The following is a 19,476-nucleotide window of genomic DNA, read 5'->3' on the forward strand; positions in this document are numbered from 1 at the left end:
TGATTTAAACCATCCTTCAGCTTTACTCAGCTTAATGATATCTGCCGGCAGAAAAGTTTGGTTGAACAGCGATCCAAAATTCTGATTAACGAATATTCTTTAAAAGCTCACGAAAAGGCATTACCCCATTTTCCGCGAATAAAACAATGTTCAAACACATCAACGGAATGACGTTCAATCAAGGTAGAATGAAGACGAACTGACATTTATTGCACTTTTCGGCTGATGCATGGTTAACAAGAAAGCCAGTGTTCCATTGCGGGCTCATGTACATTGGACTCTGTGGTCCCATAAGCAAAGACATTGTTCCCTTCAACACCCACCGAACATCTTTGTTATCTTTAATTGAAGTTATGTTAGCGAACTCGGCAACGCAAAAACTTGAAGCAGGCAGTTATATTTATTATGGGAAGGCGGAAGGCAACTGGTAATTTCCACTAAAAACGCGTTTTGCTATTTTTAACAAAAGTATGTGTGTTAAATATATTTTTGGCGTGAACTAGAATTGGGACCTAGACTATAATTATCATTCATGCGCACAGACTTGTGGTTTCAAATTTGCCAAATTTAAAACGTATTGACCCCACATTGATCGTCATACTAACGGCACCGAATAACAGATTGCTTCTTAACTTTTTGTCTGTGGGAACCGTAATGTCTGAACACAACAAACATCAAACTCAACAAATATCAGGGCAGGAGTTGCTTAGCACATCTGATAAAGCAACCCCTGGACAACGTAAGCTTTTATTGTCCGTATACAATACTCCCGCGGGTGCAGCCATTCTGTTTGGGGTTTCCCTGTTTTCTTTCTGAACAGTTCTGCGAAATGTTTCACTGAAAATGGATTAGACGCCAAATACTGTTTGGCTTTCTAAATGAACAGAGGTATCAAAACCACACTACAGCCTCCACACGAAGGCGTTTCCTTCAGCACCGCCAGTCTTTATCGGCTTGAAAACTTGCAACAAGAGTGCAGGCGACAAACACACTGCTATTACATGTTATTTATGTAGCATGATCCAATAAATGCAGAGAATACTTTTTCCTTTTAAAAGTCATTGATAGCTATAAATCACGGTCACCATGTTTGCAAATTACGGCGCCTACTTCCCCGTGGTTCGGGTAAGGTTATGTTGACATGAGCAAACTCAACCTACGAAAGGGATTGCTTTGGAATTTCATCTTGATCCCGTCTACCTAAAAGTTATTTAAATGTCAATGGAGTTATTTACCAATGGATGGTCCTGTTTCTAATTCAGCGATAGTACACGCTAAAATCACTTATTTGCTCTTACATTAATCTACCTGCATTGAACAGAGAGGCTAATGGAATACTTCTGGTGTTTTCTAATAGTTTAAAACACGGCGGATAACAAATGTAGTTGTCTATTACTTAAGAAATACCCATAAATAACAATCCTAATTAATAACAACGTAGCATACGAGACACTGTATAACCTTACCTGAAACCACCAGTCACCTGCGTGATTCGAAACCCTTAGTTATTACGGGATAAACTGGCAATAACAGGGCGCTCCGCAACAGTGCTAGACAGTAACAAATTCTGACAAGTTCATTTCCATCATCACACCACGCCTTTTTACATGGTAACACCCGGCCTACCTAGCGGCAAATATGCTCATTTCAGTCGAACGGTGCCAAGATTTATACTCCGCAATATTCATACATCCTTGTCAAATTGCATCTGCCAATCAGCTCTCAATTTTTACAATAGAATTCTTCTACACGCGGCATCAAAAAAAATTAAGAAATAGTTTTTTTGTGGGAATAAGGCGTTGAAAATCCAGTGTATGTCATGCAGCGGCAACAAGCTCTCATTCGTTTTCTCTAGGGCGAAACATTGAATCATATTCTTGGTAGAGCACCATATGATCTAGCCGATACAATACCTCACTCGGGAAAGGATCCCCGCTCCAGGCTTTGCAGCGCCTGCGCTCGCTCTGCAGTCTGGGCTTTGTAGTTCATTTTCCACCTCCCCCGAAGAGCCGGGATCACATGGGCATTTAAACTCAGGTGCTCTGGACGCACCGGCCTCTCACGCCCGCTGCTAGAGTGGATGCTGTTGCCCGAAAGCGGGGCTTGGTGTTGTTTTTTTCGGTTTTCGGAGCTGCATCTGAACGAAAGCCAGTGAAGGACATGAGATGTATGCATGCAACCAAAGGAACGCCCTCTAAAGTGTAAGGCGTTAAAATCATTGTGGCTAATTTGCCTTTAAAATTCGTTATTTTGAACATATATAAAAATGATGCTAACATACTCTTACAATATGCTTTACAATGTTGTCAGATCATATTTCTCAGTACTAATAATTCTCTATTGACAGTTATGCAGTTGAGTTGCCATAACACAAGAACATGAATTGGTTATGTAGCACCTCATTTAGTTGGATTAAGGCTGATTTGTGACTTACCTCCATATACCGCTCCTTTCCTATCATACCTTAGGGTATAAAAAGGCTACCAATGTTGCATTTAAAAGCAACAATTGTCCTTGCACCAATCCCAACTTGTGGAAAAAGGTTGCACATTTCTATCAGCAATAACTAAACAAACTGCTGGAGGAACTCAGGGGGTTAAACACCATCTGTGGAGGCAACAGGATGGTCAATGTTTTGGGTGGAGACCCTGTATCAGGAGTGACAGTGTAGAGGGAAGATGGCCGGTATAAAGAGGTGAGAGGGAGGAGTGAGACAGGGTTTGATAGGTGGAATCAGGTGAGGTGGGAGATGATGGGCAGATGGTGGTGGGGGCAAGGGTAGGGGTGGGGGGGGGGTAAGTCTCCAGTTTCAGGCTTCCCTGTTTGGATCTCAGGTATATTCACCGCTTCTCCCAATGGCTTTCCTCCGCATCCTACAATCTACCATTTCCTCCATGCCTCCCTTTCAGTCCTAATCCAGGGTCTCAACCTGAAACATTGGCCATCGCTTTGCTTTCACGGATGCTGCCTGAACCTCTGATCCAGATTCCAGCACCTGCAGTCTCTTGTGTCTCTATGTGTACATATTTCTATCACTCTGAACGCTTCCCAATTTCTCTTCTGAAAAGCTTGGGTCTAATTGTTTAGATACCACCTCCCAATACTAGGTTTGCCAAGCAGCAGAAATATTATTCTTCATTTACCCAATCATTTCAACTTAACATAATGCAAACTGATATCAAATCACCCCTTAGCCCTATAAATTTGAGGAGAAACTCAAAGTTAGTGTAGAGTCATCATATACAGCGGCATGCAAAAGTTTGGGCACCCCTGGTCAAAATTTCTGTTACTGTGAATAGTTAAGTAAGTAGAAGATGAACTGATCTCCAAAAGTCATAAAGTTAAAGTTGAAACATTCTTTTCAACATTTTAGGCAAGATTAGTGTATTACTTTTGTTTTGTACAATTTTAGAGTGAAAAAAGGAAAGGAGCACTATGCAAAAGTTTGTGCACCCTAAGAGATTTGAGCTCTCAGATAACTTTACCAAGGTCTCAAACCTTCATTAGCTTGTTAGGGCTATGGATTGTTCACAGTCATCGTTAGGAATGGCCAGGTGATGCAAATTTCAAAGCTTTATAAATACCCTGACTCCTCAAACCTTGTCCCAACAATCAGCAGCCATAGGCTCCTCTAAGCAGCTGCCTAGCACTCTGAAAATTAAAATAAATGATGCCCACAAAGCAGGAGAAGGCCATAAGAAGATAGCAAAGCATTTTCAGGTAGCCGTTTCCTCAGTTCGTAATGTAATTAAGAAATGGCAGTTAACAGGAACAGTGGAGGTCAAGTTGAGGTCTGGAAGACCAAGGAAACTTTATGAGAGAACTGCATGTAGGATTGCTAGAAAGGCAAATCAAAACCCCCGTTTGACTGAAAAAGACCTTCAGGAAGATTTAGCAGACTCTGGAGTGGTGGTGCACTGTTCTACTGTGCAGCAACACCAGCACAAATATGATATGGAAGAGTCGTCAGAAGAAAACCCTTCCTGCATCCTCACCACAAAATTCAGGGTCAGAAGTTTGCAAAGGAACATCTAAACAAGCCTGATGTATTTTGGAAACAAGTCCTGTGGACTGATGAAGTTAAAATAGAACTTTTTGGCTGCAATGAGCAAAGGTATGTTTGGAGAAAAAAGGGTGCAGAATTTCATGAAAAGAACACCTCTCCAACTGGGTGAGATCGGGAGTAGATCGATCTTGCTTTGGGCTTGTGTTGTAGCCAGTGGCATGGGGAACATTTCACTGGTAGAGGGAAGAATGAATTCAATTAAATACCAGCAAATTCTGGAAGCAAACATCACACCGTCTGTAAAAAAGCTGAAGATGAAAAGAGGATGGCTTCTACAACTGGATAACGATCCTAAACACACCTCAAAATCCACAATGGACTGCCTCAAGAGGCTCAAGCTGAAGGTTTTGCCAGTCCCCTGACCTAAACATCATTGAAAATCTGTGGATAGACCTTAAAAGAGCAGTGCATGCAAGACGGCCCAAGAATCTCACAGAACTAGAAGCCTTTTGCAAGGAATAATGGGTGAAAATCCCCCAAACAAGAATTGAAAGACTCTTAGCTGGCTACAGCAAGTGTTTACAAGCTGTGATACTTGCCAAAGGGGGTGTTACTAAGTACTGACCATGCAGGGTGCCCAAACTTTTGCTTCGGGCCCTTTTCTTTTTTTGTTATTTTGAAACTGTAAAAGATGGAAATAAAAAAGTAATCTTGCTTAAAATATTAAAGAAATGTGTCATCTTTAACTTTATGCCTTTTGGAAATCAAGTCATCTTTTACTCGGTTAGCTATTCCCAGTAACAGAAATTTTGACCAGGGGTGCCCAAACTTTTGCATGCCACTGTAATTTAATCCTTGAAGTCCAGGTCCTGGTAAATCTACACAGCCCTTCCTCCATGACCAAAGTGCTCTTTTTAAGGTGTGGTGCCAGGACTATTCGCAATACCCAGGTCTAGTCTACCAAAGCTTTGTATAGCTGAGGATAAACCAGCCTGAACTCCATTCTTCTGGTTATAAAAATTACTGTTCCATTAGTCTTTTTGATTATTTTTCTGCTTGTTCCAAACATTTTAAAGACCTACATACATAGATCCTCAGATCACACTGAATCTCTAGTGCTTCCAGTTTCTTTTTTCCCTATTTAGAAAGTATTGTTTTATATTTGTTAGATTTAAAATACATTAAAAGTCATTGCCATAGCTCTGCCCATTCTCTCAATCTATTAATATCTTTGGCCCTGCTAATCTTTTCTTGAAACATTGGCTTTGAAATCAAAATTGAGTGATTTCTGTATAATAGTAGTGAATAATGTGATAACCTTTCAAAGATTTTGATACTTACACCAGCTTTTATCAGTAAGGTCTTCAATAGTTTGCTTCAGGTTCTTCAGGAAATATAGGGCTTTCTGCGCCATATTGGCATCCATAAAATTGTGAATGATTGTATCATAGACTGCATTAAGATGAAGGCAACTGTCCTGAAAGCAAACACAGCCTTCTATGATGCAGTGTTGCCAGTATGATGGACTTGAGCAAAGTGGAATTCTTTCCTGTTGATTAAGTAAGAAGTGTGCAGGTGTAAGCTATGATCTCTAAGGCCTTGGGAATCCTTTCACTCTGTAAAATTGCTTTATCCTGCTATGCTGCTATCAGTTGAATATGGGGAAGCAGATGAACTAGCTTTTGTAGCAAGCAGTCAATCCGTGCCTTGATTCATGTGTCTCTGTACAGTGATTGACTGATGCTGGTGATGTGCCTAGAATCAACCTGGAATGGTCCAAAACCTGCTGCCTCAGAGCTCATCACAATTTTCTTTTCCAGCCACATGACTCTTGCATCATTCTTCCTTCCTTATTTCAGGTAAGCACATGACAGTTGAGTGTACAGACAGACTTCACTGATACATTATACATTATGAAACTATACAGTACAAAGGCTATGTATGATTCTTCTCTCTTTAGTACTTTAGCTAGTCTTAGAAATTCTCCTTATATATCTTCAAAAATACATTTCACAGATAAGTAGACTATCCTAACTCTGTCCAACCGGTTCGTGATTAACCGCCATCAGACTGCATGATTTAGCTGTCTCTGGATCTACCCATGGACAGCTTGTTTACCAAATAGTAACAGACATCTATTCTATACTATGATCAATTGATCCCTCTGATATTTATTAAACTAATCACTACAGTTATACAGAAATCACTCAACTTTGATTACAAAGCCAATTTTTCATGATTTTTTTTTTGTTCAGTCCTACATATTGTCAAAAATATATTTTGTGTCTCTGCAGGAGGGATTTTACCTGATGTGCAGAAATTTGGCAGGAATCTGTTGTGGGATTGGAGTGAGAGTCTTCATCCATTGCAAAGCTTATGCCTGTTCTGAATTTTCTTGGCTAGCTGCCTGCCTTAAATGGGCACACAGAGATAACTTCAAAGTTAGTGGCCTGCAAAGGACATGCATCCTGGATGTTGCCTGACATCTGTCAGCTAAGTCACTATAATGGGTCTTGGGAGGGTTTCACTGGAATGAAGTGGAAAATGAATGGAGCAACAATAGTCCAAAGATTTTAAAGAGAACTCTTCTAACCAGATTGGAAAAGAACTCCTCTAGCCAGAGGCCCTCTGGATGTCTTAGTGATGCCAGAGCACCTTGATTTTCTTTTACTCATGACACTTCCCACCTGAGTTAGCTGACCATGTCAATAAGAAAATAATGGAAAATAATGGTGTCAAAGTGGTGGTGGGTCAGCAAGAGAACAGTGAATGGACCATTTAGTGCAATGATTTGAAATTTCCCCTTCTTCTTGCCAACGTTTGTACTATACAACCAGCATAACTCCCTTTTTTTTAGATGTTTTACTCATCAATTGAAATGCTTTCTTTCATTAACATTGAAAAGTTGTGCCATGAGCTCTATCAAAGCAGACTTAAGCCACTTTTTCTCCTTAAGCACTGTTATCTTTCCCCTCTCTACTAAAAATCAATTTCTCATGTTGTTCTAAACAAAAAGAAAATATTAAACGGACGAGTAATTAAAATAGTGAGCTTTGCACCTCCTTTCTCCTTAGTTTCCTGATCAACTTGCTGGCAAATGGATGATTTCTTCTGAATTACTTTTAATATTATATTGTAAAACTTCCAAATCTTCATTAGTCGTTATGTCAATTGACAACTTGACTGATATCTGTAACTGCTTATTTACTATTTCATATTTTAAAACTAATATTGACATTTTAACGGTGTGTTTGAAATTATATAATAAATTGGTAGCATTGGTCTCCTTTCCATATTGAAAATGTGATAAAGCAGATATACAAGGTAATATATAGAGGAGTTGAAATAAAAAAAAATTAGGACATCAAACCATTCTCGGTGACATTTATTCAAATAATCAATGTGGACCCCTTAGAGCAGGTACTTCTAGGGTCCAGGAGGCAGATAGATGGGTGACTGTCAGGGGAGAGAAAGAGAAAGGGAACAGGCAGACAGAGCAGAGGACCCCAGAGGCTGTTCCCCTCAAAAAAAGGTAATCCGCTTTGGATGCTGTTGAGGGGGATGACCTACAGGGATCAAGCGGCAGTAGCCAGGTCTCTGGCACTGGGACTGGTCCTGTTGCTCAGAAGGGAAGGGAGGAGAAGAGGAGGGCAATACTGATAGGAGACTCGATAGTCAGGGGAACAGACAGGAGGTTCTGTGGACATGAGTGAGAATCCCAGATGGTATGTTGCCTCCCAGGTGCCAGGGTCCAGGATGTCTCTGATCAGGTCCACAGCATTCTTGTGTGGGAGGGAAAGCAGCCAGAAGTCATGGTGCATGTTGGTACCAACAAGATAGGTAGAAAGAGGGATGAGGTCTCGAAAAGTGAGTTTAGGGGGCTAGGCAGAAGGCAGAAGAACAGGACCTCAATCTCAGGATTGCTGCCAGTGCCATGTGATAGCAAAGGTATGAATAGGAGATGGCAGGTGAATGTGTGGCTGAGGAGTTAGTGCAGGGGGCAAGGTTTTAGATTTTTGGATCATTGGGATCTCTTCTGGGGAAGGTGGGACCTGTACAGATTGGATGGGTTACACCTGAACTCGAGGGGGATCAATATCCTTGCAGGCAGGTTTGCTAGTGTGGTTTGGGAGGGTTTAAAATAGTTTGCAAGGGAGATGGGAACCGGAGGGATAGGTCAGTGGAAGAAGTGCATAGAGTAAAGCCAGATCTGACATACAGAGAGGGTTTGAGGAAGTAGAAGCAGAGTATAGGGTATAAAAGTAGTAAGGTGGATGGGCTAAAGTGCATTTACTTAAATGCAAGAAGCATCAGGAATAAGGGTGATGAACTGAGAGCTTGGATAAATACATGGAACTATGATATTGTGGCTCTTGCAGAGACTTGGCTATTACCAGGGCAGGAATGGATACTGAATATTCCCGGATTTCAGTGTTTTAAAAGGGATAGGGAGTGGAGGGAAGAAGAGGAGGAGGGGTGGCGTTACTGGTCAGGGATACTATTACAGCTGTAGAAAGGGTGGATAATGTCGCAGGATCCTCGCTAGAGTCAGTATGGGTGGAAGTTAGGAACAAGAAAGGAGCAGTTACTCTACTGGGAGTATTATATAGGCCCCCTGGTAGCAGCAAGGATACTGAGGAACAGATTTTGGAAAGGTGCAAAAATAACAGGGTTGTTATCATGGGAGACTTCAACTTCCCAAATATTGATTGGCACCTGCTTAGTACCAAAGGTTTAGACGGGGCAGAGTTTGTTAAATGTGTCCAGGACGGATTCCTGTCACAGTATGTTGACAGGCCGACTTGAGGGAATGCCATATTAGATCTAGTATTAGGTAATGAACTGGGTCAGGTGACAGATCTCTCAGTGGGTGACAGGTGGGGGACAGTGGGTCATTTGGGGGACAGTGACCACTGCTCCCTAACCTTTAGCATTGTCATGGACAAGGATAGGAGCAAAGAGGACAGGAAAATATTTAATTGGGGAAGGGCAAATTATGAGGCTATAAGGCTAGAACTTGCGAGTGTGAATTGGGATGACATTTTTGAAGTGAAATGTACTATGGAGATGTGGTCGTTGTTCAGGGATCTCTTGCAGGATGTTAGGAATAAATTTGTACCGGTGAGGCAGAGAAAGAGTGGCAGGGTGAAGGAACCATGGGTGACAAGAGAGGTGGAACATCTAGTTAGGAGGAAGAAGGCAGCATACATAAGGTTTAGGCAGCAACGATTAGGTAAGTCTCTTGAGGAATATAGGGTAGCAAGGAAGGAACTTAAGAAGGGGCTGAGGAGAGCAAGAAGGGGACATGAAAAGGCCTTGGCGAGTAGGGTTAAGGAAAACCCCGAGGCATCTTTCACTTATGTGAAGAGCAGAAGGATGACGTGAGTAAAGGTAGAACCAATTAGGGAAAAAGGTGGGAAGATGTGCCTGGAAGCTGTGGAACTGGGTGAGGTCCTCAGTGAATACTTCTCTTCAGTATTCACCAAGGAGAGGGGCCTTGCTGATGCTGAGGACAGTGTTGGTAAGGGTAATGTTCTGGAGCATGTTGATATCAAGAGAGAGGATGTGTTGGAGCTGTTAGAAAATATTAGGACAGATAAGTCCCCGGTGCCTGACGGAATATTCCCCAGGCTTCTCCATGAGGCGAGGGAGGAGATTGCTGAGCCTTTGGCTAGGTTCTTTGAGTCCTCATTGTCCATGGGAATGGTACCGGAGGATCGGAGGGTGGCAAATGTTGTCCCCTTATTCAAAAAATGTAGTAGGGATAGTCCAGTGAATTATAGACCAGTAAGCCTTACGTCTGTGGTGGGCAAGCTCTTGGAAAGGATTCTGAGAGATAGGATCTATGGGCATTTGGAGAATCATGGTCTGATCAGGGACAGCCAGCATGGTTTTGTGAAGGGCAGGTCATGTCTCACAAGCCTGATAGGGTTTTTTGTAGAGGTGACCAGGCAGATTGATGAGGGTAGTGCAGTAGATGTGGTCTACATGGATTTTAGTAAGGCATTTGACAAGGTCCCACATGGTAGGCTTCTTCAGAAGGTTAGAGGGCATGGGATCCAGGGAAGCTTGGACATGTGGATTCAGAATTGGCTTGCCTGTAGAAAGCAGAGGGTTGTGGTAGAGGGAGTGCATTCAGATTGGAGGGCTGTGACTAATGGTGTCCCACAAGGATCGGTTCTGGGACCTCTGCTTTTCTTGATTTTTATTAATGACTTGGATGAGGGGGTAGAAGGGTGGGTTGGCAAGTTTGCAGATGACACAAAAGTTGGTGGTGTTGTGGATAGTGTAGAGGATTGTTGAAGATTGCAGAGGGACATTGATAGGATGCAGAACTGGGCTGAGAAGTGGCAGATGGAGTTCAATCTGGAGAAGTGTGAGGTGGTACACTTTGGAAGGACAAACTCCAAGGCAGAGTACAAAGTTAATGGCAGGATTCTGGGTAGTGTGGAGGAGCAGAGGGATCTGGGGGTTCATATCCACAGATCCCTGAAAGTTCCCTCACAGGTGGATAGGGTAGTTAAAAAAGCTTCTGGGATGTTAGCATTCATAAGTTGAGGGATCGAGTTAAGAGCTGTGAGGTAATGACACAGCTCTATAAAACTCTGGTTAGACCACGCTTGGAGTACTGTATCCAGTTCTGGTTGCCTCATTATAGGAAGGATGTGGAAGCGTTGGAAAGGGTGCAGAGGAGAATTACCAGGATGCTGCCTGGTTTAAAGAGTATGCATTATGAGGAGAGGCTAAGGGAGCTGGGGCTTTACTCATTGGAGAGAAGGAGGATGAGAGGAGACATGATAGAGGTGTACAAAATATTAAGAGGAATAGATAGAGTGGACAGCCAGCACTTCTTTCCCAGGGTACTAATGCTCACTACAAGAGGGCATGGCTTTAAAGTAATGGGTGGGAAGTTCAAGAGAGATATCAGAGGAAGGTTTTTTACCCAGAGAGTGGTTGGGGCATGGAATGTGCTGCCTGGGGTGGTGGTGGAGGCAGGTACATTGGTCAAATTCAAGAGATTACTAGATAAGCATATGGAGGAATTTAAAATAGAGGAATATGTGGGAGGAAGGGTTAGATAGTCTTAGGTGAAGTTAAAGGTCGGCACAACATTGTGGGCTGAAGGGCCTGTATTGTGCTGTACTGTTCTATATTCTATGTTCTATTGAGAAAGTATCAACTGGAATAACACATCTTATGATAATGCTTATGAGTCTTTCATTCAATGATGTATAGCTTTCAATACAAAAACTGAATATAACTGAATTTAGCTGAACAACTTTTAAAATTTTTATTTTGTTAGAAATGGAATGATTTTAAAACCTAATTATAAATTAATTAAGAAGTCTGTCTTTACATAATACTATCCTTACAATAATCTAACAAGCTAAATTTTGTGCAAGGTTGAATTCCTTTTGCTAAATGTTAAGTTTTGACAAACTATAATTCAGACTTTCCTTGCATTTTTTATGCATGAGGTACAGAGCTGGCCCCCCTTTCTATCCTGTGCCACTTGTCAACTAAAATACACATTTTCTGGCAATGGACTATGCATGTAAGCCTCCCAAACTTGCTGTTTCTTCATTTTATGGCTTCCTGTCCCTCAAGAAGCCAGATATATCAAACTGTTGTAAGAAGACACTGCAGGGCCATCTCTACAATACACTTGTCCTCTTATCTGGTTGAACTATGATTGGTGGCTTCCAATCCCATAGTTATGTTCTATCAACAGTCTCTCACCCAAGAAGAAATGTAGGGGAGCCATCCAACTAACAGTATACAGGATGTAAATGCAGGAGGGCCAGCAGCAGATGAAGGTTGATTTGCATCATTCTCAGTTTGTCTGTATAATGGTTTAAAAGCACATAAACAATAGCAATCAATATAAGTGAATATGAGATGTTCATATCCGCCAGTTAATAAGGTACTATTTCTTCAATTTGTTTTCTGTAAGTCACCCAACGGAAAGCAACATGACACTGAGCTGGAGAAGAATGAGCCATTCATAAATTGTAGAACTGGAGATGTTTCACAAGATGAAACACAAAGTGGCACAGAAGGCAGATAAAAGTAAAATCTGATACCGCAGAACTGTGGCTCAGCAGAAGCCACATTAAGTCAGTTCTTGGCTGTGCAGCCTGTGGATCTAGATGTCAGCAGTCTTGCCCAAAGAGTAATTACACAAATAATGAAGAGCTGAGGTCTATCTCAGAACACCTGGTATAGGTGTGCAAGCCTAGTGCCATCTCCAGTCCCATTCATTAAGAATTAATACATGCAGCACTATCTGGAGTATCCATTTTCCTTGGCAAAGGGCTCCACTGAGTTAACATATCCAGTATGAATGCTCATACCCCTTTTCAAGGGTGGTTGAATGGTGAGAATAAAGCAACTGCCTTCCAAGACGTTTAGGTGCTAACTCTAACTGCATTATTAATTCCATCACATCTGTCCTCTCTCTGATTAGTGGCCTAATTGAAATGTTATAGCTATACTCTCTCTCATGATAGCAGCTCATATACACGTTACAGTCAACCCTTCAGATTTAAGCTCCTTTAGGTATCACAATAGAGAACAAAACTGCCATGCAGTTGCAACAATAACACTACCTGCTATAGAGGCCTCCATGGCTCAAAAGTACTGAGAAAAAAGAACTACTTTGCTCCAAAGAGACTGATGATGCTGAGCATCAGTATTCGCTAGTCTTTGAGTGCCATCAAGACCAGAGCAGAAGGGTGCCAAATGTAGACACGATGGTTTAAAAATCTGTTGTCTGCAATGTAAACTGTTAATGACACAAAAGTTCATTGTTATAAATTATGTCTATTCTTTGCAATATGTTTTGAGGAAGTGTATGAAATCAGCTTCCAGAAGTTGCTTTTATATCACCTTTCAAAACTAATACTTACTGCAAATTTGTTTGGATGCTACCTTGAGGCAACAGCAGCAGCTGTGGCTTCTGGAAAAGACTAATCCCTACTTTGACTCTCAGCCTTATTCTACATCCATTATTTCCTCTTTCACCTGCTTTTGTCCTAGCTCTATATAACCCCCAATTGAGCCCCATAGAAAGCCCTTATGACTAATATTTAGAAAATTTCCCTATCTGAAAGTAAGTAAAAGGCAGCTGCAAAATCCCTTCTTAATGGAAAATCTAGGTCAAGATTTTACTAATTGTTCCAGTCAAAGCTGATATTCCAGGTAGAGTTTGTGGATTTATAAAGCCAGTAAAGACCCTTTCCAAATTGATATGCCATATAAATAATGCTTTCTATAACCTTTACTTCAGATAGATGCAATTCTGGCTGAAATGTTCAAATTTACCCTCATTCTCTTTTAATTTGGCTGCATCTATTACTTGGGGTAGAGGAATTGGGGTCATCACATGCCACTTCCCACATCATCTTCACCTTAATTTGGCATTCCTTTAAGAAATGCATAACTGGGACATTTGATATTCCCTAAATTTTGTAGTGCTATGCAAGAAGTACCCAACTTTTGCTCCCAGGGTATTACAGAATGTTAGACCTTATATCTCAGAATGAATACCAAAGGTTCAAAGCAACTAAGATTAGAATTGCCTTAAAAAAATCTCAGTAAAGTGATAATTCTCTCAAAGAAACGCAAGGGGTAAACAGAAAGTCATGTTTAACAGAGTATCTTTGAGGTGAATACGTCCATGACTTTTTTTTCAGATGGGTGGCTTGTTGACTTAATTCTTGATTTGAAAGTACTCTGGAGGCTAGAGTCATGTATGCACTTGACATTTATTGTTAAAAGAATAATTGCTCATGTCATAGGATAATGCATCACTGAGCACTTTAAATTGCAATTTCTCAAATTCATATTTGTTAAACAAACCTTTTAACCAAAAAGCTTTTGAGGTACTCGCAGAATTGACAATAACAAATTTCACACTTCATAACTGTGCAGATTTATAGCCTATTACATTTCTTAGTTAATAATGACAGTTAATTGCTATTAAGTTCTCTGTATTGCATTGTTAAAATTGAAGCAATTTTAAATATTACTCCTCTTAAGAAGAAATTCTGCAGTCGGAAACTTCTGAATGCCAGAAAAGGTACCTGTTCTTATAAAACCAAACAAATTTGAATACATATCATTGATATATTCAGTTGGTTATTTGAAATATTATGTCTGTTACAAATTCTAGATCTGGTACTATTCAGGGTTCAGGATCACTGGTGTGTACTGTAACACATTCTGTGTCCCTTTACCTTATTCTCCACAAAACACTCCTGAGCTAGGCAAAGCTAGAGGAAATAATCAGGAGATTGGGCTCGTCATTAAAAAAGCAACAGGAGCTTTTGCTTTAATTGTCTCTGCCCCTTTTTAAATCATTTTTGATTCTTCCAGCCTCACCCATAGTGTGGACTATTTCCTGACCAACAAAATGGAAAACCAACTGAATGCCTCAATTTTGACAGGGTTGTTTATTAACCGGCTAGTTGCATGAAGCATCCAGGGAAAAAAAAATTGACATTACTCAGTCATGAGATTTTTTTTGTCAGCTTAGGTTGCTAATTGTCCTGTATTGCAAGGGATGCATGGCATTTCAATAGCAAATCAGCTGTTGTGCTCTACATTAACAGGGAAAAACATTTTTTCTATATTTGAACAAATTTTCTCTGATGAAAAGGACTTTCTGATTCTCTTTGTATCTCTCTGGGAGGCTTCAGGTAAGGGACCCCTGACTTCCAGCATGCATTGAATACATTGATCTGTGAATTTCTAGCTCACTAGGTGAAACACTTGGATATCACCGCAGAAAAGCCATCAGCTGCCTTGGCAAAGGCAGAGTTGATAAAAACTGATTGAAGAATTGGAATAAAGGGGTGGAACTGATTTACTAATGGGAAGATAAGACCCCCAAGACAAACCTTATGCTGGATATTTATAACTTGGTATCACTGAAGCCGAGAACCTGAAAGATCCACTGATGGCAGTGAGCTCTGTGTATTCCTACATATTATAGAAACATGGTATGTTTAATTTGGTGTAGCCTTATTTTCATCCGAATAAGGGGTTCACCTCAAACTTGTCCTCTAACAACAAGTCCTCCTCGCTGACCATCAACACAGGTGCACCTCAAAGCTGCTTGATTAGCACCTGCTCAACTTCCTGATACACATGACTGTGTGGCTAAGTACAGCTCCAATGCCATATACAAATTCGCCAATGACACCACTGTTGTTGGACGAATCACAGGTGGTGATGAGGTCAGCATACAGGAGCAAGACCAGGACACTGGTTGAGTGGTTCGCAAAACAATCTCTCGCTCAACGTCAGTAAAGCTAAAGAACTGATTGTTGACTTCAGGAAGGGAAAGGAGCATGCACCAGTCTACACTGGGGGATCGGTGGTGGAGAGGGTCAGCAGCTTTACGTTCCTGGGTGTTAACATATCAGATGACCTGTCCTGGGCCCAGCACATAGATACAATTACAGGGAAGGCATGCCAGCATCTTTCCTTTCTTAGAAGGTTAAGGAGGTTCAGCTTGTCACTGAACACTCTAAACAAACTTCTACAGATGTACTGTTGAAGGTATCCTGACTGGTTGCATCATTGTGTCAGGTACAGCAATTTGTCCACACATTAGGTAAGAAGCTACCGAGAGTAGTGAAAACCTATTTCTCAAGGGGCACATCCAGTCCCCCCATCCCACCATCAAAAGTAACATATGAAGGTGCTGCCTCAAGAGGGCATCATCCATCATCAAAGATCCTCACCATCCAGGCCATGCCACCTCTCGTAGCTACCATCAGGCAGGAGGTACAGAAGCCTGAAGTCCCACACCACCAGATTCAAGAACAGCTACTTCCCTTCAACCATTTGGTTCTTGAACCAACCTGCACAACCCTAATCACTACCTCAATATACCAATAGTATGACCACTTTGCAGTACAATTGACTTTTTTTTTGTTCTAATTGTGCGCTTTCTTGTATAATTTTGTATAAGTTATGTTTAATTTATGTTTTTCTTGTGAATGTTGTGTTTCTAATGCTATGTGCCTGAGATGCTGATGCAAGAAAGTTTTTCATTGCACTTGTGCATATAACAACTATCTTGACCTTGACTCTTATCCAAATGGTAGGAAGATACTTTCATTTTCAGAATCAGAATAAATATGTTTGAGTACATTGGGTATTTCGTAACTGTAATAAAAAGGAAGACTTGTTTCGATCCTGATGTAAGTTCAGTTACATATTGTGTTCAGTTCTGGTCGCCTCATTATAGAAAGGATGTGGAAGCTTTAGAGAGGGTGCAGAGGAGATTTACCAGGATGTTGTCTGGATTGGAGAGCATGTCTTATGAGGATAGGTTGAGCTAGCTAGGGCTTTTCTCTTTGGAGAGAAGGAGGATGAGAGGTGACTTGATAGAGGTGTACAAGATGATAAGAGGCATAGATCCAGTGGACAGACAGAGACTTTTTCCCAGGGCAACAATGGCTAACACAAGGGGACATAATTTTAAGGTGATTGGAGAAAGGTATAAGGGGGATGTCAGGGGTAAGTTTTTTACACGGGGAGTGGTGGATGCGTGGAATACAGTGCCGCCAGAGGTTGTGGGGGCAGATACATTAAGGACATTTAAGAGACTCTTAGATAGACACACGAATGATAGAAAAATAGGGGACTATGTGGTAGGGAAGGGTTAGATAGATCTTAGAGCAGGATAAAATGTCGGCACAACATTGTGGGCCGAAGGGCCTGTACTGTAGTGTTCTATGTAAGTCTGGTACCAGACTCTCAAAGCATCCAATCTACTTCAAATTCAGTTAGATCAAGGTATCATCAGTAGGCCAGAGAAAGTACTTCAATGATGTTCTCAAAGTCTCCTTAAAAAGTATAACATCCTCACTGACTCATGGGAATCCCTGGTCTGTGACTGGTTAAAATAGAGGGGAGCATTTAGGAAGTTACGGAGCACCTCAGTGTCTGCAACAAGAGAACGTGGAGGCCATGTGCAAGCTGCAAAAGCAAAATATATAATTTCCAACCACCCATCAACCAGCCCTATCAAACACCACCTTCCTTACCTGTGGGAGAGGCTGCAAATCCCATATAGGGCTCTTCATTTGCTTCAGAACCCATGGAATGGAGTGAAAGCAAATCGACCTCAACTCCGAGGGATCTAAAGTGAAACTCTTACTATCAATATCTAGGCCAGTGATGGAAGACATAACAATGAAAATCTTATACAACTTTATGTGTGTCTGTATGTGTGTCTATTTTACTGAAAAATAGACCTAGTTGAGACCAAATGAATGGCTTTCCATTAACATTATTAAGTGAGTGTACAGGTAAACCTCAATTCACGTTGAATTGTATTGGTAAGCTTAACCGCAGTATAGAAAGTAACAAGACATAGTATATCATTTTTCTAAGTATACTACATTAATTTTGATACATTTCCTCTGGACCAGATCTGCTTCATCTTAAAATGACTGAAAACTCACATTATCCCCTTTAACAGGTACTCTCAACTGACCTTCAAATGTATGTTTCTCTCCATTGCCTCAATGAGATATAAAAGCCACTAACTTGATTTCTGAATTCTCCATTCCAGGGGCTGAATAATAAACCAATTTAACCAAATATATACTTCTGATTGAGAACCTATCAGTCTCGACATATTGAATCTGGAGAGTTCACATGAGCATCTGAACACCTTTCAAAGTCCAAAGCTGGAGTAGTAAGCAAGAAATCTCATTCCACAAACTTATTCATTAGATTTATAAGATTTAACACATACTCTTCTGTCCTCACTACCACATATACACATTTCAATTGATGAGTGGATTTTAATCTCGTTAGCTGAATTTGGCTGATGTCAACATTATTACATAGATGACCCAATCTCCCGCCACGGCTAGAAATCCAAGTGTGCCACAACATGTCCTTATTCAACTAAAAGGACCTTAAATTTAAATATAATTTGAAAGATAGATTCTACTCAAATAGTACTAAATAATGGAGCTGTTCATCTACCAAGATGTGCAAGGATTTGCTGGCATATATGCCCAGAAATGGATTATTCCTGAGCAGAGATACAGTGTCCTGCTGAGTGCAGACATATACTCAGCAGGGCACCGCACAGTTGGACTCCTCATGAAGTCCAATAAGGCAGCAGGATCATAGAACATAGAACAGTATAGCACAGTATGGGCCCTTTGGCCCACGATGTTGTGCCGACCTATATAAGATAAGATATCTTTATTAGTCACATGTACATCAAAACACACAGTGAAATGCATCTTTTGCTTAAACTATTCTGGGGGCCGCACGCTTATGGTGCCAACATAGCATGCCCACAACTTCCTAACCCATACGTCTTTGGAATGTGGGAGGAAACCGGAGTACCTGGAAGAAATCCACACAGACAGGGAGAACATAAAAACTCCTTACAGACAGTGGCCAGAATTGAACCCGGGTCACTGGTGCTGTAATAGCGTTACGCTAACCTCTACACGATCAATCTAACCCTTCCCTCCTACACAGCCTAAACCCTCCATTTTTCTTACTTCCATGTGCCTATCTAAGAGTCTTTTAAATGTCCCTATTGTATCAGCCTCTACCACCACCCCCGGCAGTGCATTTCAGGCACCCACCACTCTCTGTGTAAAATACCTACCTCTGACATCTCCCCTAAACTTTCCTCCTCTGACCTTAAACTGATGTTCTCTGGTACTAGCCATTGCTGTCCTAGGGAAAAGGCGCTGGCTGTCCACTCTAACTATGCCCCTCATAATTTTATACACCTCTATCAAGTCGCTTCTCATCCTGCGTTGCTCCAAAGAGAAAAGCCCTAGCTCACTCAACCTTTCCTCATAAAACATGTTCTCTAATCCAGGCAGCATCCTGGTAAATCTCCTCTGCACCCTCTCTAAAGCTTCCACATCGTTCCTATAATGAGGTGACCAGAACTGAACACAGTGAGATCTAACCAGAGTTTTATAGAGCTGCAACATTACCTCGCGGGTCCTGAACTCAGTCTCCCAACTAATGAAGGCCAGCACACCATACGCCTTCTTAACAACCCTATCAACTTGTGTGGCAATTTTGATGGATCTATGGACTTGGACCCCAAGATCCCTCTGTTCCTCCACACTGCTAAGAATCCTGCCATTAACCTCATACTATCACTTCACACTTGTCTGGATTGAACTCCATCTGCCACTTCTCTGCCCAGCTCTGCATCCTGTCTATATCCCATTGTAACCTACGACAACCTTCTACACTATTCACAACACCTCCAACCTTCATGTCATCTGCAAACTTACTAACCCACCCCTCCACTTCCTCATGCAGTCATTTATAAAAATCACAAGGAGCTGGGGTCCCAGAACAGATCCCTGTGGAACACCACTAGTCACCAACCTCCAGGCAGAATACTTTCCATCTACTACCACCCTCAGCCTTCTGTGGGCAAGCCAATTTCGAATCCA

General features: G+C 41.3%; 1 protein-coding gene across 4 annotated transcripts in view; it reads right to left on the reverse strand.

Moving 5' to 3' along the window:
• sgcg (sarcoglycan, gamma) overlaps nucleotides 1-1,786 on the reverse strand; it is a 427,114-nt gene extending 425,328 nt beyond the window's left edge. For 3 of the 4 annotated variants that reach the window (XM_052026699.1, XM_052026696.1, XM_052026698.1), the window contains exon 1: nucleotides 1,467-1,569. The gene's annotated coding sequence lies outside the window, so the exon portion shown is untranslated. Of the gene's footprint in view, nucleotides 1-1,466; nucleotides 1,570-1,626 lie in introns of those variants that run through there. The other variant, XM_052026700.1, reaches the window with a different exon arrangement.
• Nucleotides 1,787-19,476: the final 17,690 nt, after the last annotated feature.

The sequence above is a fragment of the Pristis pectinata genome, chromosome 11, assembly GCF_009764475.1.
Source record: "Pristis pectinata isolate sPriPec2 chromosome 11, sPriPec2.1.pri, whole genome shotgun sequence".
Taxonomy (NCBI): Eukaryota; Metazoa; Chordata; class Chondrichthyes; order Rhinopristiformes; family Pristidae; genus Pristis; species Pristis pectinata.